This window comes from Prionailurus bengalensis, chromosome A3 (assembly GCF_016509475.1).
Source record: "Prionailurus bengalensis isolate Pbe53 chromosome A3, Fcat_Pben_1.1_paternal_pri, whole genome shotgun sequence".
Lineage (NCBI taxonomy): Eukaryota > Metazoa > Chordata > Mammalia > Carnivora > Felidae > Prionailurus > Prionailurus bengalensis.
The window spans coordinates 73,201,593-73,226,525 of record NC_057354.1 but is presented as its reverse complement, the minus strand read 5'-3'; the positions used below and the strand labels follow the sequence as shown (position 1 = coordinate 73,226,525).

The 24,933-nt window shown below is 38.6% G+C and overlaps 1 protein-coding gene and 1 non-coding gene across 3 annotated transcripts in view; one reads left to right on the top strand and one right to left on the bottom strand.

The window, feature by feature from the left end:
- The window catches only part of SPTBN1 (spectrin beta, non-erythrocytic 1), a 199,962-nt gene that overhangs the window by 160,942 nt on the left and 14,087 nt on the right, over positions 1-24,933 (bottom strand). The gene's annotated exons all lie outside the window — the stretch shown is intronic.
- On the top strand, positions 7,638-7,744 carry LOC122467468. Its single transcript, XR_006292977.1, has one exon. It is a non-coding gene; the product is annotated as a U6 spliceosomal RNA (small nuclear RNA).

The window sequence follows — 24,933 nt, the reverse complement described above, 5'->3', positions numbered from 1 at the left end:
AGGAAATATGCCAGCTACACAGCCAGGGAGTATCAGTGTTCCTCTTGCCTCATGACCACAGAGGGAACACGGCAGTGACATCAAGTGCATTCTCCTTGAGATGAGCTGGCTGATGTACTAACTCAGGAGTCTGTGCAGAGGTCTCTCTTCATTCCTAATGAGGACAAAGCCAATCAGCATTGGTCCTCTTCAATGAGACTGCTCACCACTCCCACACACTCTAGGAACCTCCCTCAAGAAGTTCCAGAAAGTTCCTGCTAGCCAGCTCCACAGGCTTTACAAATGAAGGAGGAGACCCTCCCCCTTGCTTTCAGTGTACATTCCAAGAAGAAAACACACACACACACACACACACACACACACACACAGCAAAGCCAGAGTTTACCTTTGGTTTTGCAATGAGATAGATTTTTCATTAACACATCTCTGTCTGACTTCAGACTAAGTCCATTAATCTTTATGTACAGAACTCTGCAGAAAAAGCAGGCTGGGAGCCTGCATGCATACACGTCCCAGCCCCAAAAGGTATTCTCTGAAGTGAATATTTATTTCATTTCCTCTAAATAGCAGGAGGGATCTTGCATCTCTACCATGCCTCTGTTGCCAGAAATAGCAATGTCAGGAGCAGCCCTCTCTGATGTAAACCAACTCCTCATGGAGGAGGAGGGGCGAGCAGGTACAGCTAGACCATTCTATCAGCCTGACCATCCCACAGTGCTAAATTGATGCCAGCTGTCCATTACTGTCTACATTCCTTAGGTCTCTGGAACCTGCTCCTGACAAGAATAACAAACCTTCACCATCAGCTTCCAGATGATAGCAGAGGTGAGGCCTTCAGGGCTAAAAAGCAGAAAACCACCAGCTTCCCCATCACAGCTACTGTCTCTCATGGAAAGGAGGGGGGTATTTCAGAGGCCGGTGAGTGTCTTTTAGATAAGAGATGAATGAATTTTCTGATTCATGTCCTGAAAGAAAAATGCATTTTTATTTTCTTCATTTCTCCAAGTTTTACATTTGGAAATGGATGCTGTCATGTTACAAGAATCAACAGCAGGTCTGGAAATGAACCAAAGCCCTTTAATCCAGTCTTGCTTTAAAATGCAAGTGGTTTTCAATCAAACATTCCAAAATATGCTAATGATCACCTGCAACACAAATTTTCAGGGAGCTGTAAACACTTAACCAAAAATGTGATCAAATTTTTCTCAAAAGTCTCTATGCACAAAAGTCACTCCATATCTCAGCTTCCTCTTGTCTCACAACTCCCCAGCCCCTCCGTTGTACTCTCCTCTCCTCAGAAGCTTCATCTCCCAAGTAGGCTGCGCCACATGTGCTCTGTGTTGGGCCAGGGGGCAAGCCAGGTTACCACCCTCCACTGTGCACAGACCTGACCAAGTGGCGAGCAGAAGTAGGCAGGTAAAGAGAGCATTTTAGACAAAGCCTCCAACACAAAAAGTCACGGACCAATTCAGAGTCCAGGGGTCCAATCCCTCTCTTTGATGCTGCAGACCTGTACCTTACTGTCCAGCCAGGTTAGCACTTAATTGCTTTAAACTACCCTTAATGGATACAGGTAGCATTAGAAATTGTCAGTTATCCAGAACACTGCCTAAATAATCTCTACTATTCCCTAGAGAATAGTAATAGAGAAAGAGGCTTCTAAGATATGCAAACATGACCAGCTATACCAAAGACTCTTTCGTGATAAACAGCAACTGGTCTGGAAGCTGCCATCTCATTTTAGCTAATTGCAAACCTATTTGTTTCTGGAAAAAACAGAACAAAACAAAACAAAACAGAGAACCTGAGGCAGTTTATCATGCCTCTCACTGAGGAATGTGGTAGCTCCAGTGGGGAAATAGAGGGCAGTTTCTACTTGGATGAAAGGGACAGGCTGATCAATGCTTCATCCTCCTTAATGGGGTCCTACCCTCTGTAGCAGCTTGGCCGGGCTCTCCATAGGGGCCAGACGCCCAGGAGATCACCAGAGATCCAGAATCAGAGACTGTGACATCCCTTCCGGAAGCCAATTATCCCATGTTTATGTCAGTCCCAGAAGGGGCCTTAGGACAAGTCACCTCAAGGTTCAGGGCCTCAGTTTCCCCATCTGTAAAGAGAGAGGTCCAGACTGGAACAGCAGTTTCCAGCCACACATCACAATCCCTCGCGGTAATTCTGTGACTTAATTAGGCTCAGATGTGGGTGGGCATCGGGACCTTTAAAACTAAGGGCTGAGATTTACTGATCAAATAGAGGCCCTTCCCGCCTAAAGGAAACAAAAGCCTTCCTAAGCCTCAAACGCAAGGGAAATCATCTGCACTCCTCCCCACTTAGGGTGGTGGATGGAGAGGAAAAAGGTGAGCTCATCACAGCATTAGGCAAGTCTGTCAGAGAAAGGGGCATCTCCAGCCAGCCCCATCCTGAGAACACCTGATAAACACTGATGTTGCAGCCTGCTTGAATGTTCTAGGAAATTTCCAGTCAGTTCTAAAATTTGGACACTGTATTTGGGATTTAGATGTTCTTCCCTCTTGCTGCCTGAAACATGAGTCTCACAATAAAGTATCTTTAACGAAAATTTTGTGGTTATTTAAGTCTTTAGCTAACAAATGAGACTCCTTGTCATTTGTTTTCTTTTAAAACAAAGAACTGGCTAAAACATTCGTTCATTCCCTCATTTTTAGTCTATTATAGACCACAGAAAAGTACAAAACAAATTCTAAGAAATGAACAATTAACATAAAAAGTGAAAAGAATTATAATACCAAGATGCCAAAAATACTGATTACATTTAAATTACTATTTGCTCTTTCATCTGGAAAACATATTCTCCATTGGAAAGTACCCAGTATAACAGCTGCATTGCTTTTTCAACTTTCACAAACACTCTCAAAGTTAGCCAAACTCTGTGTTGGCTGCTGTCCAGGGTTTTATTGTTATGTACTATTAGTTCATAGTGAGAAATGTGGGCTAAGGAAAAGAGAAGGTGAAGGAACAACAGGGCTTCATAATCATGTGCAGATGTGAATGTTCCCGAAGGTTTATCTGCCAGAAAATGCCCCATATTACTTCTATTACCTGTAGCCTTTATTAGTTTAATTAGATAATTACAAATGTTGTGTTTTTAGGACATCATTTAGAGACTTAACTTTAAACAATTTTTCTTCTGTCAGTGGCTGACATTTTAATACTTTTCGTATGTAAAGCAAACCGGTCCATTCTCTTCCCCTCCTTCCACTTTTTAGCAAGTGCTGAAAGCGAATCGAGAGGCAAACCAACAGTCAACCTGCCTTCATATGTCCACTTGTCAAATCAATTATGGTTCAAAAGCCTCTCACTTTTAGTAGTTTATAAATGTTGGGACTTTATATTATTATTTTTTTAAGTTTATACAAACCAATGTAGTGACAAGGACATGGTCCAGCAGAGACTTTTCAATCTCGTGAACCGGTTAAGTTAAACAACCAACCAAAAAAAATGGAGCAACCAACAAGGGTTTTGGCTTTTATTTCGTTAAGGATAAAAATTAAAACAAACCCCAAACTACCAAATCATATTGCCACTATCTTATAAATAAGATCCCAAATAGGAGAAGGATCATCATCTGAGAATTGAGACATCAATCCTTTACATAAGAGAACACACAGTAACCTCACATCCAGGTTCATGAAGCAGGAAATGAGCGGCTCAAGTCACACCTGGCCCCACAGGTGCAATGGGAAGCATGAGTCAGCAGTAAGAAGATGAGAGCTGAAAGCCCAACTCGCCAGCCAGGAGCAGGCACAGCCGCTGCAAGTTTCTGAGTCTACACGGAAACATTTACTCACCCTACCTACACTTCTATAGTCCTATCCCGATCTAAAGTTCCATACCCATCAGATGAGAATACTCTGCTAGAACATTACCTATTTCATTAGGATGAGGAATAAAAACAAGGTCTCTTTTGTCCCACAATGTTTATCTCCAGAACCCAGCATAGCACTTGGCAAAAAGTAAGCACTCATCTCCATAGTATTTAAAGGGTTTTAAGAAAATTGCACTGATCATTGATGCTTGGGAGCTTCTTGAAAGAAAATACAATGTGGATCGGGCTTTAATTTTTAACTTTATAGAGGTATGTATATTTGCATCATTTAACACATACATAGCTCTGTGTGCCACCTAAGCCTCAAATAGCCTTTATGAGGTAGGGACTATTTTTGTATTTTATGGATGAGAAAATTATGGCACAGGTCAAAGGTCAAAGCTAGTGGAGTTGGGATTTGAACCCAAGTAGTCCAGATTGTGAGTCTACTATCCTATGCCATCCAGTATGGTTGCAACAAGCCACATGTGGCTATTTAAATTTAAATAAAATTAAATAAAATTTAAAATTCAACTCCTCAGTCCTAGCCATATGCACATGTGGGTCATGGCTACAGTATTGAACAGCACAAACAGAGAATACTTTCATCACTACAGAAAGCCCCAATGGAGGCACCAATCTATGCTCTTAAGCAAAATTCTATTGCTGCCTCCTTGATTTGGGTTTACCTCCAGACCTAAGGTCCCATCTCCAGGCCTAACCTAACCTAATAAAACAACACAAAGGGTTTTTCCAATAGGGACTCTAACACCTTCTCTTTAAGCAAAAATACATAAAAGCAAGTTGACAGCAGCATGACTCTTGACGAATGTCTTCAACAAGAAAGCCAACCAGAAACTCTTTTTTTTTCCCCTTGTTATTCTCAACTCTTCTCTTGGCAGGATGTTTGCAGAATGGTCTCTGGCTGTAAACTCACTGGCACACACTTGCACCTGTCCTGCTGTGAAAGACTGAAACCCTGTATTTATGGATTTTGTAAGCAGAGTTCAGCCAGAGGGTAGCCATTCCCAAAATTCAGTTCTCAAAATATTTACAGATATTTTTCAAAATGAACCACAGAAGGTTCTTTCTGTAACATAAGAAAGTTCTTGATATCAAGGCAGTTCTATGTCTTGGAGAAGGATTCATGGTGAGCTGCCATAAAGGTGATGGGGTTGGGTGGGGAGGTGTTACGATTTCTGCCAATTCCCGAAATAGTTACACTTTTAAGAAAAAGGCAGTTGTGAAAGTTCAATCACCCTAAGAACAGTAACACACTGAATCCTTGTTCAATACAACATCCGAATCCACAAGGACTTGAGGGAAGATGAAACCCTGGAGAGGTAAATTCCGGTAGGACAAAAGTCAAGTCCTAGCACCAACAGCCATAACAATAAAGAGGTAAAGAGGAAAACTTATAGGGTGGAGCGAGTCTCACGGGAAGAGGAAAGGTACTCAAGTGGGCTTACACGCGGGCTGCAGAAACCAAACAAATTCATAGCTCTGCTATGGCTGGACTTCCCAGTTGTAAAATTCTGCTTCTGCATCTGTTAAATGAAAGATATTCATCATTCCTCTTCCTTCTTCTCCTACTTATTTTCAGAAAACCCTAGAGGGTTCCCCACAGAAACTTCAGGGGTTCCTTGAAAGGACATGCATTCTCTGGGTCAAAAGAGGACTAGTTTCTCCGGCACTACAGAAAACAGAGGAAGCCAGGTATGCTGGCTCCTCATGGACAGCCAAATACCCACAACCAAGAGCTCAAAGTGGACACAGATGTTGGATCCTCATGTTCCACACTATATGTTTACCCCTATTTATTTCCTCAGCACCTATTTCTGTAAACACATGCCCAAATCATCATCTCCAATAGCTGAGCAATTTTCTACAGTATGGATATGCTATAATCTATTTAACCAAGTCCCTATAAGACACAACTTAGGGGACAACTATGTTCAGTATTTTTTTTTTTTATATAAATGTGGTAATATCATTGTAACCTTGCCCATTATTTTCTTAGGATAAATTTCTAGAAGAGCAATCTATTGCCCTACAGAAAGGCACTTTCCCACCAGGATTATTATACAAGAGGGCCTGTTTCCCCTCTCCCCTGATCAGCCTCCTCAAGTGTTATGGTTAAGATCACTCCAGGTCTATAAATTAGTATTGCAGTATTATTTTAATTCGCATGTCTGTGCGCACGAATGACGTGACACTGAGTATGTTTTCATAATCTAAATGAATCACTTATTTGGGTAAGCTACTAGCCTCTCTGTGCTTCAGTTAATTTATCTGTAAAACAGAAATAATCATTGAACCTATATTCCATAGAACTGTTTTGAGAATCAAAGGAAATAATGCACATAAAATATTTATAATACATGGAACATTAAAAAAAGTTAACTATTACTGTTATTTATACTTTTTAACTTTATTTATGGTATTTATTACTTTTTAACTTATTTCTGATAAGGAAGAAATCTTCCTTTGAAACAACAGAATTCACATCAGTGGCTGCTTTTTGCGAACAGCACAGATGAAATAATTATCACTGGATAACAAAGAACCACTGTATGTACCCATGTGTAATTCTAGAAATGGACCTCCCTCCCCTTCATTTGGTTTTAACATCCAGTAGATCAAGGCTATTTCTCTGTAACGTTAAAAAAAAAATACATGTTTGAATAAAATTTTAATAAACTACGGATTCTTTATTTTCCTTTTTAAATAAAATCCTCATGTTCTCAGAATTTAAAAAATGTTTTAACAACAACAACAAAATTCCCAAAAAGAGCTTGGTTAAATAAATAATGATACACACACACACACAAACACACACACACATATATATACACAGACACACACATACACATATATACACACACACTCACATACAAAAAAATATGTAGACTTTCAAGCCTAAAATAAAAACAATGATATTTTATAGATATATGTAAAATATGGGACAATTATCAGATGAAATAGCAGGTAACAAAATGAGTATGTTATGATTCTTTTTTTTTTTTTTTTTTGAAAACATACCTTTAGCTGGAAGAGTATACACCAAAATGTTAAAAGTTAGCACTGGCTGGTGGTATGAAAAGCAATTTAATTTTTCTCATTTTTCTTTTAAAAAAAACCCCTATTTTTCTTAGTTCCTACAAAGAACACTTTGATTTTTGAAATGAAAAATTTTAAGTATTTGTACAGGTGGGATTCCAATGTGGTATGCAGTTTCTTGGACAGAGCAGAGCCTGGCAAGATAGTCCCCTCTTGGATAACAAGGTTCTCTGGCAGGAACATTTTTTGGACTGGGGAGTAGCATCTCCTATGGGTTCCTTGAGCTCTGAACCTGATATTCTTGCCTCATTTTCCCAGGTATGGGCAAGGGCTTTGAGCTGATTTTGTCTTTCCCCCTACTTACCAGCCATCAGTGATGCTCCAGGGCTTTCAACATTGGTCAAACTCTCCGATAAGCACACAAGGCCCCTGCTTTCCCCCAGTCTCATCCCCTGGAATGACCACATATACCTTCATTCCAGACATTCCCAGATTCAGATGTAACACCCCTCTCTCCTAATCAGCTCAAGATCACCTCCTGCAGGTGTCTTCATTGTACCCCTATGCCCATATCTAGCACAGCATTCTGTACCCCAGACTACAATGCTGGCCCATTCTTGCCCACGTTCTTGACTTTGAGTGGGTTGGGAGGGATGCAAAAGAGTGGTAGAACCAGTAGGCAGGAGGAGAGGGGACTTACTGAGGTATAGTTGACATATAAGAAATACAATGAGTGCTCGCTTCGGCAGCACATATACTAAAATTAGAACGATACAGAGAAGATTAGCATGGCCCCTGCGCAAGGATGACATGCAAATTCGTGAAGCGTTCCATATTTTTCCCTCTTACACTGTTGGTGGGAATGCAAACTGGTGTAGCCACTCTGGAAAACAGTGTGGAGGTTCCTCAGAAAATTAAAAATAGACCTACCCTATGACCCAGCAATAGCACTGCTAGGAATTTACCCAAGGGATACAGGAGTACTGATGCATAGGGGCACTTGTACCCCAATGTTTATAGCAGCACTCTCAACAATAGCCAAATTGTGGAAAGAGCCTAAATGTCCATCAACTGATGAATGGATAAAGAAATTGTAGTTTATATACACAATGGAGTACTACAGGGCAATGAGAAAGAACGAAATATGGCCTTTTGTAGCAACGTGGATGGAACTGGAGAATGTGATGCTAAGTGAAATAAGCCATACAGAGAAAGACAGATACCATATAGTTTCACTCTTATGTGGATCCTGAGAAACTTAACAGAAACCCATGGGGGAGGGGAAGGAAAAAAAAAAGAGGTTAGAGTGGGAGAGAGCCAAAGCATAAGAGACTCTTAAAAACTGAGAACAAACTGAGGGTTGATGGGGGGTGGGAGGGAGGGGAGGGTGGGTGATGGGTATTGAGGAGGGCACCTTTTGGGATGAGCACTGGGTGTTGTATGGAAACCAATTTGACAATAAATTTCATATATTGAAAAAAAAAAGAAATACAATGAATGGCACATATATAAATTACACAGTTTGAGAAGTTTTGGCATATGTATACACCTGTGAAGCCATCACCACAATCAATGAGCACATCCATCGCTCCAAAAAGTTTCCTCATATCCCGCTGTAGTCCATCCTCTTGTCCCACCTCCATGTATTCACACCCCCCCACCCCCCAGACAACCACACATCTGCTTTCTGTCACTACAGATTAGTTTACATATTCTCTAATAATGGGATCACACAGTATGAAATTTTTCTATCTGTCTTCTTCATAATTACTTTGAGATTCAGCCCTGTTGTTATACACAGCAATACTTTTTTTTTTTTTTTTTTTTATAGCTGGGTAGTATTCCATTGTACAGATACAACACAGTTCATTTACACATTCACCTGTGATGGATATTTGAGCTGTTTCTGGTTTGGGGCTACTACAAATAAAGCTGCTACGAACATTTGTATACAAGTTTTTGTGTCGATACGTGCTTTCATGTCTCTTGGGTAAATGTCTTAGGAGTGGAACACCTGGGTCATATCATAGGTCATAGTGTAAGTTTTTTAAGAAACTGAATCATGGAGTATTCTAATTTAATTAAAAAAATAAAACAAAAGACAATGAGCAGACAAGTACCCAAATGCACTAGGGGAATATCCTTTTAAAAGAAAGATAATAAATCCCTTTTATAAGGGATGAGTCATTTTATAATGTGAATAATCATTCTCTGTAGCTTTTAAAATTCAGTCTTCACATTTGAAGTATTTTTTTTAACTTCAAATGAGTCATGCCTATATCAATTACAGTTATACAAAAATTCACACTCTATCCACTGCCCAATTCCCCTACATTGAGCCTCATTCTTTTCAGGATCTGGATGGCACCATTTAATTGCTTCTTTCTCTGTAATTCTCTACAGTGGTGTTGCGAGAAAGAGCATGACACTGTGATTCTATCAGTCTTGAAGAAGGACCCTTTCTTTTTATATGTTCCGAGAAAAGACAGTAACCCACTCATGTGACTTTGGGGAAGTTATGCTAACTTTCTGTGCCTTTGATAGTCACCCTATTCTACTGGCATTCAAAATTAGATGTGAGAGTTAAGGGCCTCTTGTTTAAACGACTATTCTGCAGTAAATACAACTTGAGCTAAAAATAGAAAAAGCAATTCTACATGGAAACATTCTTAGTCTAGGACCCTCCCCCAACTTAAACCTATTTAAATTCAGAACAGATAGAAGCATACATTTGTAGAATACAAAAATAAGAGTAATCTGGAACACAGAGGAAATTGTAAGAAAACTGCTCCTTGGTTCTATCCAAACTTCAAAAGATTGGGTTTTCACTGGTAAACACTGTATTCAATATTCTGTGGATGTTTTACACTACACAACAATTTTCTAAACAGATTTAAAGGACTCTAAGTATAAAAGCATAATAGAGCTAAATAGTCTGACAACTTTTATTATTTCTATTAACCCTTCTGCTCTAGTTTATACAAACCAATAAATCTCATTCTCATTCCAGATGAAAAGAAAGGAAATTCTACACAGCAGTCAAGTACATTTCTATTGCAGGCTGGGAGTATCTTTGCTTGAGACCTAACACGCATGCCCATGATTCCTCAGCACAAAGACCACTATGATTTTACATAAATGTTACAGAAGCAGGGGAGAGCCTGGGTGGCTCAGTCAGTTAAGCATCCTACTCTTGATTTCGCTCAGGTCATGATCTTGTGGTTGGTGAGATCAAGCCCTGTGTCAGGCTCTGTGCTGCTTGGGATTTTCTCTCTCTCTTTCTCTCTCTCTCTCAAGCCCTGTGTCAGGGTCTGCACTGCTTGGGATTTTCTCTTTCTCTCCCTCCCTCCCTCCCTCTCAAAATAAATAAATGAACATTTTTTTTAATGTTAGGGAAACAAACCGTTCAAGTAACAAAACCCAAATCAAGCTTGCTTAAGCTTGAAGCTATCTGTCATAGGAAGGAGGAAGTCAAACAGACACCTGCAAGGAGGTCCTGGGAACACATAACCTTAGAACAGGTGTTAAATAAAACTCCTTAGATCTAGGTATTCCCCTCTTAGAAATCTTCAGAAAAACGAGAATTCAGATAAAAGTTTGAATTCAGTAATGCTCATCACAGGGCTTTTTATAGCAGCAAAAAAGGTGAAGACAACCTAAATGCCCAGTAATAAGAGTACTTTACATAGCCATGGGTACTTTACATAGCCATGAAAAAAAATGTTCAAAAAAAATTTTTTAAATGGACACAACTCATGACATAACAAAGGGAACATAATTATATAAAAACAAAAGTATAATTATGTGGTTGTATGTATGTGAGCAAGTATGAATAAACAAGACCAGGAAGAAGGACATTTATCAAAATGTTAACAGGGGATAGAATAGCATCAGGATCACAGGAAAATTCTTAAATGTATTACTTTCCTAATCATAAATTTTTTCTTTAATTATGTATTTCTCAAAACAAATATTTTACAGGGTTGTTGGGTTTTTTTTTAAGCCCTTAAAGTACCACATTATTTCTCTGGAAACAGAATCTAAGAACTTAACTATGGTCACCAGCAATATGTAATGCCTGTTTCTTTAAGGGTCTATAAGCAAAGACTCTAATAAGACAATTTGGATTTAGAAAAGAGAAAAATCAGAAGTCAGCTACTTAAAAATGATTCTTCAAACCAGAGAAGTTTCAAGAAAATTACTTTAAATGGTACATGGCTATAAGACACTTAAAATATGATGTTTAAAATTTTACTTTCCATGAGATTCCTCAGGTACATATTTACTCTAAAAGACTATTCTCACAGGGGCACATGGGTGACTCGGTCAGTTAAGTGTCTGCTGATTTTGGTTCAGGTCATGATCTCACGACTTTGAGACTGAGCTCAGAGTTGGTCTCAGCACTAAGCATGGAACCTCCTTAAGATTCTCTCCTTTTGCTCCTCCCCCACTAACATGCTCTTTTACTCTCTCAGTAAATTTTAAAAAATTAAAAAGTTAAAAATTATTCTTACATAATATGATCAACAATTTCCGATCAGTTCTTCATCAAGAATGTTAACCACCACAGGAGCGCCTGGGTGGCTCAGTTGGATAAGCGTCTGACTTTGGCTCGGGTCATGATCTCACGGTTTGTGAGTTTGAGCCCCACGTTGGGCTCTGTGCTGACAGCTCAGAGCCTGGAGCCTGCTTCGGATTCTGTGTCTCCCTCTCTCTCTCTGCTCCTCCCCCACTATGCTCTGTCTCTCTCTGTCTCAAAAATAAATAAACATTAAAAAAAAACAATTAAAAAAAAAAAGAATGTTGACCACCACAATAGTTCAAATCATAATATCTACAATTTTCTAATTGTCATCAGAAAATATTTGAAAACTATAAAGAATTGTTAATAATGTGGACAATCTTTAACCACTGAATATAGATTTGGAGACTCTTCATAATGTATGACTACGTGAAGGTAAAACCTCACAGTGACAGACACGATGCCTTGGGGATTCAGTTTTTGCTGTCAGTCAGGTTTATTATTAACAGTTTCTCTGGACCCCCCTAAATATTATGAGCTATCACCCTGACTTTGGTAAAGTCCCTCAGTGTTTCTTGACAGAATTATGGCCTACTCTGCCATTGTGCCCTACAAAAATTTATTCTCTTCCATCCTGGAATTCAAGTGAGCTTTGAAAAATACACAGACTTGCCTAAAATCTTTCAAAGCCTCCCGCTTCATCTTTGAGGTAAAACCTCATTTCAATGTATGTAAGACCTCTTTCATCTTGCTTCAACCACATTCAACACAGTCCCTCCACGCCAGCCATAGCAGAACACTTCCCCAAAGCACACTATCTTCTTTCTCCATGGCTGTGTGCATGCTGTTCCCTCAGGTGGGACTTCTCCACCCCCTAATATTTCCAGCTAACACCATTCATTCTTCCAGAATCATCTCAGGTCATCATCCTTCAGAAAGCTGTCCCTATCCCCTCATATCTGTCACCTACCTAAATAAGATATGTCAATTCTATGTCCACAGTTACACCAAGGACAAGGACTCGTCGCTGGTTCCCTATTTCCTCCTCTGAACACTTGTCCCATGAGAGCAGAACTGGTGCCAGCACAGAGCCCAGCAATGGGAAGTATTCAACATTCCAACTGAACCTCCACGCCCATCTAGGCTGCGGAAGCAACCTTATAAACATATCCACTACTGAGGGAAAACTAAGATGTAGCAGATTAATGAGAGAATTCAGTTATTTTAAAGTGCTTATTCCCAATCAGAAATTTCTGGAAAACTGACTTTTGAAAGAAGTTTCTTGCCACCACTTCAGTAATTTCAAGATTGTTCAGATGTCCTACCTAGTTTCCCTTTTACGTGGCGCTACCTGAATTAAGAGCACGACCAGAGAAGACCCTTTAAATATTTTGGGAATTAAAAGATCTGTTTAGAAAATGTCTGAAAGTTGTTTTCTGTTCTCTGCATCATCAACCAGAAAAGTTAAACAGATTCTTGGGATGGCTCTGTGAGATCAGAATGGATGATGAATGCTAAAGCGTTCCTTGTATTCATATAGAAACACAGTGAGGATTAAAACTATTTCAGGCTCAAAGAATAGATCATAGGTCCTCTCTTTGATCCAGAAAAATCCAACTGATTCAAAACCACAGAGAAAAGATCATTTCAAAGTAAAGAACATTTTCTATAAATAATCCACATACTCAGTAATATTTTGCAAAACATGCCCACTTAGGGATTTCTGTATGCATGCTCTTTGCAAAAGCTCTTCATCATTTGAAACTTATCAGCTCTCAACTCAGAATTATAACTGTAAAAATCAGTAACTTACATCTCTATATTGCCATGTATTTTTCCAAGTACTTTCGATTACATCATTTTATTTGATCGCACTTTTGGCACTCATTCCATTTCTAGAAAAATGGATTATTACCTTAGCATCTGATGCTAAAGATGTAAGACGGTAACAAATAATACAAAGGCGTAAGGGTAATAATATTCTTAATTTTTGCCAGTGGAATTAAATACTGTACACAAGTGTGTTTGTTCATGATTAGTGTCTTTACAAATGAGTCCTTTGTAAGATTAATAACTTCATTAAAATTGAAAGTAGGAAAATAATTCACAGAAAGTGTGAAAAATTCTGTTATTTTCCCCCTATACAAAATGTACCATCTGGAGTTATTCTGTAGCCAAAAATATAACAAGAGATAGGACTTTTTTTTTTAATGGTGAGGGGAAGGAGGAAACTATAAATCACAAAGAAGCCGCTAGGATGAGATAATGCACAACACTGAAATCTGAGGAAGAGGGTCCCAAGAGATCATCCACACACTCACACTCAGCTTGTGTAACCATGCAGGACATGTGACATGCCACCTTTTATAATGAAGCAAGAAACAGCACTCTGGGATGAGAAGAGGAACAGAATTCAACACATTGCCAAAAATAAACAATAAAATGAAAAGAAGTAGATTTCGGAAAGAAGGCAGACTCTAGAAAGAGGGTTTGCCTGAAGAAAGCATCATTTAGAAAATCTACATCCTTCGGCATACTACATTTTGCCTCTACCGTTTTCTCTTTTCCTTAACCCTACCGTACTTGGATTTTATGTGACATGTCTGAATAAAAATGATCTAGTCTGATCCCATTCTCTTAACCTCCATCTGCCCTCCCTCCAGAACATGGGAATCCACAATGGAAATTTCACTGGAAATATGAGCTAGCACCACCCTTCTCTCCCACATCTGAGAGTTCAGCTGAGACGGCAAACAACTGGGGAAGGTATTTCTTCAACAGAAGGGATTTTTTGCCTCTCACCTAGTTTTACCCCAAATTCTCAGGCTTTAGTCCCTTAAAGGGCATTCTTCAGCTCTGCAGAAAATAAAGCTTAATTCTCTCCTTCCTGGCCCTGGACTCCTCAGAGTTCACTTTTCCTGCCCTTCACCCTTACCACACCCCGGCAGGCCAGCCTTTAAACAGGGCCTTTCAGCAAGATGCGACACATAATCCATCTCACCAACTGCTGCAAGACTTCTGGTGCCAAAAGGCCATTGAGAAAAAGGCTGCTAAAAACGTATGTGGTAATTCGGTACTGGCAGGTCCTGCTGGATTAGCTCTATTCCAAGTCTGTCTTTCCTGTGTCAGAACTCTCCAATGTTCATGGCTTCTCCCTGTTTTGCTGACATCCTACAGAGAGAGCCTGAATCTAAACTTTCTGCCATGTTGGAAACATTCTATATCTTCACTGTCCAAAACAGTAGCCATGAGACTTATGTGGCTATTGAGCACTTGAAATGTGGCCAGTGTGACTGAGGAACTGAATTTTTAGTTTTAGTTACCTTTAATTAACGTAAATGTAAGTTGCCACATAAGGCTCATGGCTACCCTGCTGGACAGCATACACTAGAGTCGTAATTTTGAGAGCAAAGAGTAATATGCAAACTGGGCTGTATGTTTCAATCACCTGGAGAGCTCTTAAAAGTCCCAGTGCTCATTTTACCACCAGATGATTAAAGCAAATTTTGTTGGGGTGGGACCCAGACATCTGCATTTTTAAAGACTCCTCAGGTGATGTCAATGTGCTGACAAGAAGGAGTATCACTGCTCTAAAATGCGAAAATTTCTACCATTAATAGCCAATCCTCATCCAACAAAACACTGACAAACACTAAGCTATGTAAACAATTGGGTCAAATATTCTCCCCATCATGCAAATCAATCCCAAGACACGAGGACAAATTTAGAAGAATTCCTTCAAGAGCAAAACCATGTCCAAAAGGAATGGGCCGCTAAAGAAAGCAAGGAGTAGAAAAGGAAAGAGCTCAAAAAGGAAAGTAAAACAAGGAAGGAAAAGAGTTTTTCAAAATAACTATCAGCATCCAGAGCCTGGCTAGCCTGTGTCTTTACATACAAGTAATTTGTTTTCTGGAAAGGCACCAATTAGCAACAAAATGCACCTCCAAATCTAGCACTTTGAATAAACAGCTCTAAGTGGATTATTTTTCCTTGGCTAACTCACCCACATACTATCTGCGTCTGACAGCAAGCTCTTGCCACTGTTGGTTTTTCTTCAAAGAGTAACCTGACACTTGTGCCTTTTCATGGAGCACATGAAACTTTTTAAATGGCAGTAATTAAAAAGCCAGTATCACTCCAAAACCCATGTCTTCTGGCTCGCTCTTCTCGGGTGGGCACAATGTCAACCTTCACCTGCCATTACTAATTTCATCAAGTATCATTAACCTGGTACAGCTCTGTTTCTGAGGCTTGACTTAACAGAGGCATTATACCCAGAGTATAAAAAAATGCAAACAGTCACTCAAGTTCCCACAGCCTCTAATCTTCCAATCAGCATTTCCCAAAGGCACACAGTGCCCTTCAGGTGGAATGCTGGCAGAGTTCCAAGGCTGATGCAAAAAATTCACCAGCATTTTCTAGGCAGCAGTACTGAAAGTCAAAAACAGGAAGAGGCGATTTTAATGGGAAGAATATTTGAAGGTCACTCTTAATGACAGTAAGTTGTTCCCTCTACTGAGAGGTGAAATATAAATGATCCAAAATTACATCTTCCACCACTTTCCGTGATTACTACTAACATAATTCAGTCATAAAACTGAGAACTTGAGTTGACCAAGGCTTCAACAATTCACCTTAACCAACGGCCTCCCCTCCAAGGAGAAAGGGCTGGCTTAAGTCCATCCACATTCACAGCCAAGAAGTTCTCACAGAGCAAATGTAATCCCTGCTGCTGTGGCAAACCAGATGATATTCCTTTTCATCTTAGCGTTGGTGGGTACCCAGCAGCAGCTCCTTATAACAACTTCTCAACTGTCCATTCCAATGGAGAGTAAAACACATGGGCGTTTTTATATTATAGTTCACACAAAGTTTACAGTAGCAACTGGACTATACTTTTGTATATATATCTGAATGTGAGGTAGACTGAATAGGGTAAAAAGGCTCTTTATATAACTAGATGGCCAGATAAACAAAGAAAGACAAACTGAAGATGAATTTCAGATAAAAAATTAATTTTTGGTATAAGTAACCCCCAAATATTGCATAAGGCGTATTTATACTAAAAAAGATGTGCTGTTTATCCGGAATTCAAACTTAACTGGGCATTCTGGTTTCTTTGTTTTTCCCAAATCTATCAACCCGACATATCACTGTGCTGGGAAAATCCAGCTTGAGAGAGTCAAGGAAGAGACCTAGTTTTGGCATCCCCGCCCCCCCATCAACTATCCAACCATTCCTATTTCTCAGGGCCAACTATAAAAACTGTGTCCCTAGTGTGAACACTAATTTGCCACCACCTGATAAACATTTGTCCCAATGCCTTTCCTTCTCTGGACCACAGATGCTAATTATATAACTAAGTGCATATACCTGGGTATTTGGCACAGTAACAGTAAATTTTAGTTTCAGGGCCTTTATCTGAAGAAAGGCCTCAGATAAATCAAGTAAATTAAGTTTGAGATGGTGCCATAAATAGAAGTAGTCATTAGTAAATGTTATTATTCCATCAATAAAATTAAAAGCAAAATTTTCTATGGAGAAATAATATGAAGATATCAGAAAGTAAACTGAATATGTAAGTGGTTGTCATGTGAATTAAGTATCCCAAATAATAGTTTTTTTAATAGATGACTTTAGTGAACAGTTATTATGTGCCAAGCAACATTCAAAACACTTCACATGTTCTATTGGACTTAATCTGATTCCCCCAAGAAGTGAGAACTATCATCACTCCCATTTTACAGCATGAAGAAACTGAGACACAAAGATGGAATAATTTGATAAGCCTAGGATGACCATATTACCTGGTTTGCCTCAGACAATCCGAGTTTATGCATGCTGTCCTGACACAGTTGTTAAGAGGGCCCCCTTTCACTCTCATAAACTACCCACTTTAGACAATAAATTACCTGGTCACTTACCAAAGACCCACACTCAATAACCAGCAGAGGCAGGCTTCCATCAGGTAGTGTAGCTCCAGAAACAGAACTCAACTACTGTAAGATACCCTCCCAAGTCTTACCTTCCACAGAAGACTGGGATGATGGGATTTATTCTTTTTACTTTCACCCCATCATACCCCAGATTTCCTGCATGCTGACAAATCCATGTGGGTAGAACTGGTAAGACCATGTTTTTCAGAACTGTCCTTTATCCCCCTTTAAATCATTGATAAAATACAACACAAACCCACTGTGGGCACAGAGAATTCCTGTCAGCCTCTATTAACATCCCTGGGTCTGAAAATTTTTAAGCGTATTCAGCTTATCCGAGCAATATTTAACCAAATCCTTTTCTACTTTACAATGACCTTCACCTTCTTCCAGACTAGCCTGAGCTGCCAGGACACAGGTGTTTGCTATTTCTATTAAGACAAAGGTGGGTATGCTGTATGTGCCGACTTTTAGTTTCAGACACAATGGGCTTTTTTTCCCTAATTCAAAAGCAAACAACTCTCTCATTTTTTTTTTTTAATCTATGGTAAAACACTATCTATTTTCCCAATAAATATTTCCCATTAAACATTAATGCTAGTTTGACAGAGTGAAAACAGCAAACATGAGCATTAACTTGTAGCCTCACCATGTATGTATAGTTTTAAAATGGCCCAAGTAAGCAGTGGTGGCAATTTCAGCCCTTACCAACAGGTTGTGTGGCTTTACCTGGCCTCTCTGAGCTGGTCTCCTTCTTTCCCCAAAAGGCATGGACTACTAAGATCCATAGGGTCCTGCCCAGCTCTAAAGCTTCTAATTCTATGTATTCTCTACAATCTTTCTGACCATGAGCTGCAGCCTGCAATGGGAAAACATTACTCTACCACAAAATTTCCTAACAGCTGGCTTCCTAGCAGGTCCACAAGATCCACGATGGGGCCACATTACTATTCCCTGAAGGAAATGAACAATCCTCCCTCCAAAGCAGACCTACACCAAGGCTACCTTTACTGAAATTTAACATAAGATCTGAGGTCTTCAAACACAGGGAAGACCTGCCACAGGCAAGGGTCCCGTGAGTAGGCTTGGGAGCAGCCCTGTGGTAAAGAGGGATGGCTCTCATGTTTGTGACACTCCTCGGATATATTAAGTTTGACTTCTGTCAGCCCTAGGCCATGTGAAAAATGCTTTTTAATGTTTTTGTGATGGGTCATGAATGCTTTTTCGACAGTGATACTAAAATCAACAAAAAGGATAATGGAACCATGGCTCTAAAGATTTTCCCTGCCTCAAATCGTCCCCAGTCACCTTCAAAAGGCAGGTTTACTACTGGCCAGGTCCTGATTATAATGGCAGTGGTAAAGGGGCTGGACGGGCAGCAGGGTGCTACCGAGTTAGCTGAAAGATTTAGAAGCATGTTTCCCATCAGGAAACAATTGCCCTGGGCAATTTTTCACTCACAAAGGAAAAAAACAAAGAAAAGACAAAATGAAAACTCAATTCTCAGCCTGGATTTCATACAATTTCTAATAAAAACTGAATTCATCAATTAAAAAAAAAGACAGAAAGAAAACAAAAAAGCCATAAACTCAAAGGTCTGGAGAGTTGGTCATTATTAAGTTTTACTCATGCATAGTCATGAAACAGGAAGAGCACCTCCTTACCTAAAGTTTTATTACATGAAGTTTACAGCCACATTTAAGTGAAAGCTTCCATGTACTGAGATTTGTTACATATGCAGGCATAAAATCCCTGGCAACAAATATCGTGTTTAAATCCAAAGCCTTTTGGTAGAGAAATATGGAATACCTCTCAAAAAAAGTTGTCTCTCTGTTTACCAGAGCTCTCATTTCAGTAGTGTCAAAACTTCTAGAAAATTTATTATGGAAATTCAGAGGGAACCCACAAAAAATGTTGAAGCCAATAAAAAAAATTCTATGCGTTTGGGTCATTTGTTCAAACCAACTTAATCTTTTCTAACAACTAAGATGTGTGGTCACGGTTTGTTTACCTTTCTCTTTCCAATGGTAGGCTTGGAACACAACAGCAACTAAATGAAGAAAAAATCATATGGATTCAACACAGGCATATAACCAATAATGATGAAATTTTTAAAAAGACTGTTTTAAAAAACTGAGGGCCTGCAATTTGATTCATAATAGAAATCAGACTCTTCAAGTAAGCAACTCTTCTAACAATAAAAAGAAAGCTTCTTCCTAGTCTATGTAATAATTAAAATGAAACTCTAGTTTTTGTTCTGTGTTTCATACTAGACTAGTGTACCCCAAGTACATTTTATGAAACCTTAAGCCTAAGAGAGACTATAAAAAAAAAAAAGAATTCCAAGGTCAGGTAAATTTGGGAAACACCATATATTTATTTCTCTCCCTCTCCCTCAGAATACCTATTAGCTTATAAAAGTTCTAACCTATTACATTTTACTTAGCCTAGCATTCTCTTCATAAATAATACATGTTAACATACTGCAAAGCTAGTGCTTCAAAGAACTTGATGGACAATGTAAAGGACCTACACCGTTATCTAGGTTTGGTCAAAAACTTCTAATGATCACACATACCCAGTCTCTTCTCTTTCTGGTCATATGGATGGATTACATTTGCCTGCTCCCCTTGCAGTTGGGCAAGGTCATGTGACTAGTTCTGGCCAAGGGCTTTTCTATGACCTATCAGCCAGGGTTCTTGAGCTAAAAAATGTGAGGCAGAGCCCCCTGCCATCTTATGATGGACATGTAACATGAATCAGAAATACACTTTTATGGCTTTGAGCCACTGAGATTTTGGAGATGTTTGTTACTACACACCACGCCTGAACTGCTTGATACACTATGGAAGGGAAATGTCTTAAATAGAGCTATATAAATTGACTAGAAGTGACAAAATAAATACACAGATGTATGAGAAGAACGGGCGGATAGACAGCAGAATAAGCTTATAAAAATGAATCTTTATGAAAGCCACTTTGGTCTACTGAATCTTACATTAAGCAATGAAGATGAGGGAGTTAAAACTAAACAACATGGTACGGACGAATTTGAAGTGACCAAATTTAGTTTGTTTGTTGACAAGGGTGGGGAGTGAAGGTGGGCAGTAAGGTGGACACAGAATCACTTACTGAATGCCAGAAATGTGTACAGACTGACACAGTGGTAGTTGGTAGATGATAACTACCATCATCTGGCATCATCCTTGGCATCATCTCCCCTTCACATGATACAACCAAAACTCTATTACATAATTTGTCTAAGATCATATTGCTAACAAATGGAACTCATGTAACTACATGTTCCATTCTTTTTACTATACCATTCATCTGAATAAGCAGAAAAATGTAAGTCATGAGATTAAAAAAAAAAAAGTTTGGAGTTTTATTGCCGAGGCACTTTATAAGAATGTGAAAGTACTGTAGAATCAAACTCTGGCCAAATGGTATGTCCTGAGCTTTCAAAGAATAAACAGGATGTTCTTATAATTAACATACTAACTGTTTACAAGGCATGACATGCACTTTTGAAAAAAAGTTTATTTTTTCAAATTATAAAAGTAAGACATGCTTGTTGGTGAACATTGGAAAATACAGAAAAGCACTGAAATGAAAACAAAAGTCACAATCCCACCACACTTTACAAAAACTTAAAATGTGGAGTATTTCCTTCTTCTTTGTGTGTGTGTATGTGTGTGTGTGTGTGTGTGTGTGTGTGTGTTGTTCTACATAGTTGAGATCATATCATTTTTTTGTTTTTTTATTTAACTTTATTTTTTATTTTTTAAAATTTACATCCAAATTAGTTAGTATATAGTGAAGCAATGATTTCAGTAGATTCCTTAATGCCCCTTACCCATTTAGCCCATCCCCCTTCCCACAACCCCTCCAGCAACCCTCAGTTTGTTCTCCATATTTATGAGTCTCTTCTGTTTTGTCCCCCTCCCTGTTTTTATATTATTTTTTTTCCTTTCTCTTATGTTCATCTGTTTTGTCTCCTAAAGTCCTCATATGAGTGAAATCATACGATTTTTGTCTTTCTCTAATTTCACTTAGCATAATACCCTCCGGTTCCATCCACGTAGTTGCAAATGGCAAGAGGTCATATCATTTATATAAACTTGTGTTTTGCTTTTATTCCTTTATATTAAAAAGCTTTGTTATTAGAATGTCTTCAATAATATTTTTATCAATATAATAATAACTAATAATTATATATTTGCCACTATTAGACTAATCTCATTATTTATATCCACTTACTTAATCCTCACAAGAACCCTCAAGGTCTGTATCATCATTGCCCCCATCTTACAGATGAGGAAACACAAGTACAGTAGGGTTAATGACATGCCCAACGTCACAAAGTGAGTCCATGGTAGATCTGGGATTCAGACCCAGGCAGCCCCTGGGTTGGCACTTTTAACCACTACATTGTAGTGCCTTCATAATACTTCTTCCACTAACTTACCAATGATGAGTATTTGGTTTATTACCATTTTTTCCCTATAATAATAATGTTACAACAGACATTGTCATGGGCATTTAAAGCACTATTTTATCTAAGCCTATTCAGACAGCAACTCTTACCATTCCAGCAAGCTGAATTTATTTTCAGCTAGCTGACAACAGCTGTAGAAACATCTAAGATGGCTAGCATTTCATAAACCAACTCACTACTCCATCTACGCCTGGTATGAACTTCCATGTGGTCCTCACCTGTCCACTCCACTGCCATCTGCAGCAGATTTCTGTAATGTTTCCATCTGCCTTCACACTGCACAAAGAGCCAGCTAAAACCCTGTGTCTGTTCTGTGCATCCCCTAACATTTATAAGCAAATTCCGTAAATTTTTGCCTGGAATATTCTGAATGCTAAATATTTGTTCCCAGTCTTATGAGCTTGTGCCAATACAAGGAATAGAAACCCAGAGAGATGACATCCAGTACGCAAGTGTAAAATTAAAATGAAGAATTTTCTAATTGAGACAATAACCTAGGAAAAGGATATCAAATATTTTACTTTTTGTCTTCTTATAGTGAATGATTGAAGGCTCTTGCAAGATTAAATGATCTGAGTTGAAAACTATCCAAAATAGTTTTGCAAGCAGATCAGATAATGGTGTGTTAAGTAAAAAGAAAACTGGTGGCTCTAGCTCATAGTTCACATCTTCTGAACTCGATTTACCAATCTGCTTATCCAAGAGTATGTTTAAAAAACAAGGAATGTGTAAAAGGAAAGACAAAAACATAAAACAACTTAGAAATCACAGGCTCAATAAATACATTTTCCAACATATCAACAATAACATACAGAGAACTCATTTGCCATCTAAAAATGAAAAGATCAGCACAGCTAAAGAAGATGTATCCATGCATTTTCCACAGAACATTTTTCCATGTGGTAAAAACGCAAAATGTTTTTTTTTTTTTTACATATTCTAAAAACATACATAGAAAGATAACCTCAATTCTATTGACCAAAGCCCTGGTAAGTATAAAATAAAAATCTCTGTATAAAGGCACTTACATAAGAGCCAGAAATAATGCTTCTATACGAGAAGAGGCCCTCTGAAATATGTGTACGATACTGAAAATGACAAAGCAAAATTCATGACTTCTAAATCTAACCACAGCAATACATAAGAAACAAAGCCATGGTGCAAAGTACTCTAAAAAGCTCTAAAATTACTGCAATTAGTCTAAGTCCAAATTTCTAATGGACTTTAGAGGATAATTAAAATATCTGTTAGTAACATCTTTCAAGAAATTCTTAACAGAAATTTGGTTTGTATTTAAGCCCTTCAAGATGAAGTTCACTGTTTTTTTGTCTGTTTGTTTGTTTTTAATGTTTGTTTATTTTGAGGGAGAGAGAGCACAAGCAGGGGAGGGGCAAAAACAGAGGAAGAGAGAAAAATCCCAAGCCAGCTTGAGCTCGACATGGGGTTTGATTTCATGACCCTGGGATCATGACCTGAGCCGAAATTCAGAGTGGGACGCTTACCCGACTGAGCCACTCAGGTGCCCCTCACTGTTTTCATATTATATTTAACATCCAAGTCCTCTCTGTTCTTATTTTATTTCCTCTCAATAATCTAAATGTTCCTTTTTTTAAAATGTCATCTTCACAGTACCCAAGCTAGTAAGTAAGTTGACCGTATTATCCCCACAGGCAGCCCCCACCTCCACCAAGCCTCATCCTCTGCAGGTGATGATCATGTCACCATCGGGCTCAAACCTGTACAGGACTCCTCCGAAAGACTGCACACCCCAGTCCTCCTTAGTTTACCATCCTGACTTTGAAAAACAAGCCTATTTTTTTTTTAAATTGAGAGACCAGAATTAGAAAGTAAATCAATTACAAACAAGAATCAAGAGCTGCAGATAAATGGCAAAAACTTAATACAAACCCAAAAAAGCAATAAACAAAGAAAAAAACATTCTGCAGGACAGTAACCAATGCCCTTTACTATCCTTCTACAATGTTTTAGTGTTCACACATCAACAATTCATATCCACATATATTTTATGACATAAAATATAGGGCTTTAGTTTTTATCCTTTAGGGCCCAAATTTCTATTCAAACCATGGAAACTACATATTTTGCAGTGAGAGGGATGAGTGGGGCAGAGGAACCTCAATGTGAAGTTTGGGATAAGGCATTACTAATTAGTCCAGATAAAACTACCCAAGATAATATGTTACACAGAAGAATTTTCCTATATACAGGCACAAGATTTTTTTAAGACTGTTGGAACAAAAAGATAAATAATAGTAAACCTTACTAAAGAGGATAGCAACCATTTCTATTTCTTGGGAATATGTTTACAGGAGTGATTTTGCTCAAGTGAAATGACAAGTTTCAAGATATTTTGTGAACGGTCGCTATTTTAAGGCAGGCCAAGGCCGCATTAGTGCTTGTCATACAACTTGCTCCCAATCTCCTGGCAGTTCTCCAACACATTCCAACTTCTGATGCACAGCCTTGCTGGAATCACATCCCACTTATCTCTAAAGATACACTAAGTAAGATGTGGCCACATTACACAACCAACCTGCCATTTATTCCCATCAGATCACTTTGCACAATGTCTGACTAAAAAAAAAAAAAAAAAAAAAAAAAAATCAGACCACCATCTGTGTGGACACCATTTAGTCCAAATGATCCAATGTACAGTTGGTTCCCAAAATAAATATTAGAATACTGATCAAACTGGGGGGGGGGGAGGGGAAATGCTGTACTTCACTGCCCAAAAGAAGGCTGAGTACTCCTCAACTAACGAAGGAGAACAGATATAGAGAGGGAAAAGCAAGATTAAATCTTAAAAAACAAACACCTTAATTACAGATGCTAAAACCCTAGTAATGTTCTCACTGTCTACATTTTGAAGCAGATTATTAATCAGGATATATTTTAAAGGATGATATCAGTATTTAATAAGTCCCATTACTTCCTTTAAAAAAAACAGTGTAACCTAGTAATACATCCTCTCAGTCAACATACTCTCTAATTGTTAATATTTGGCCAAAAAAAAAAAAAAAAAAAAAAGTCCTCTTCAAAAACAAACCGGAAT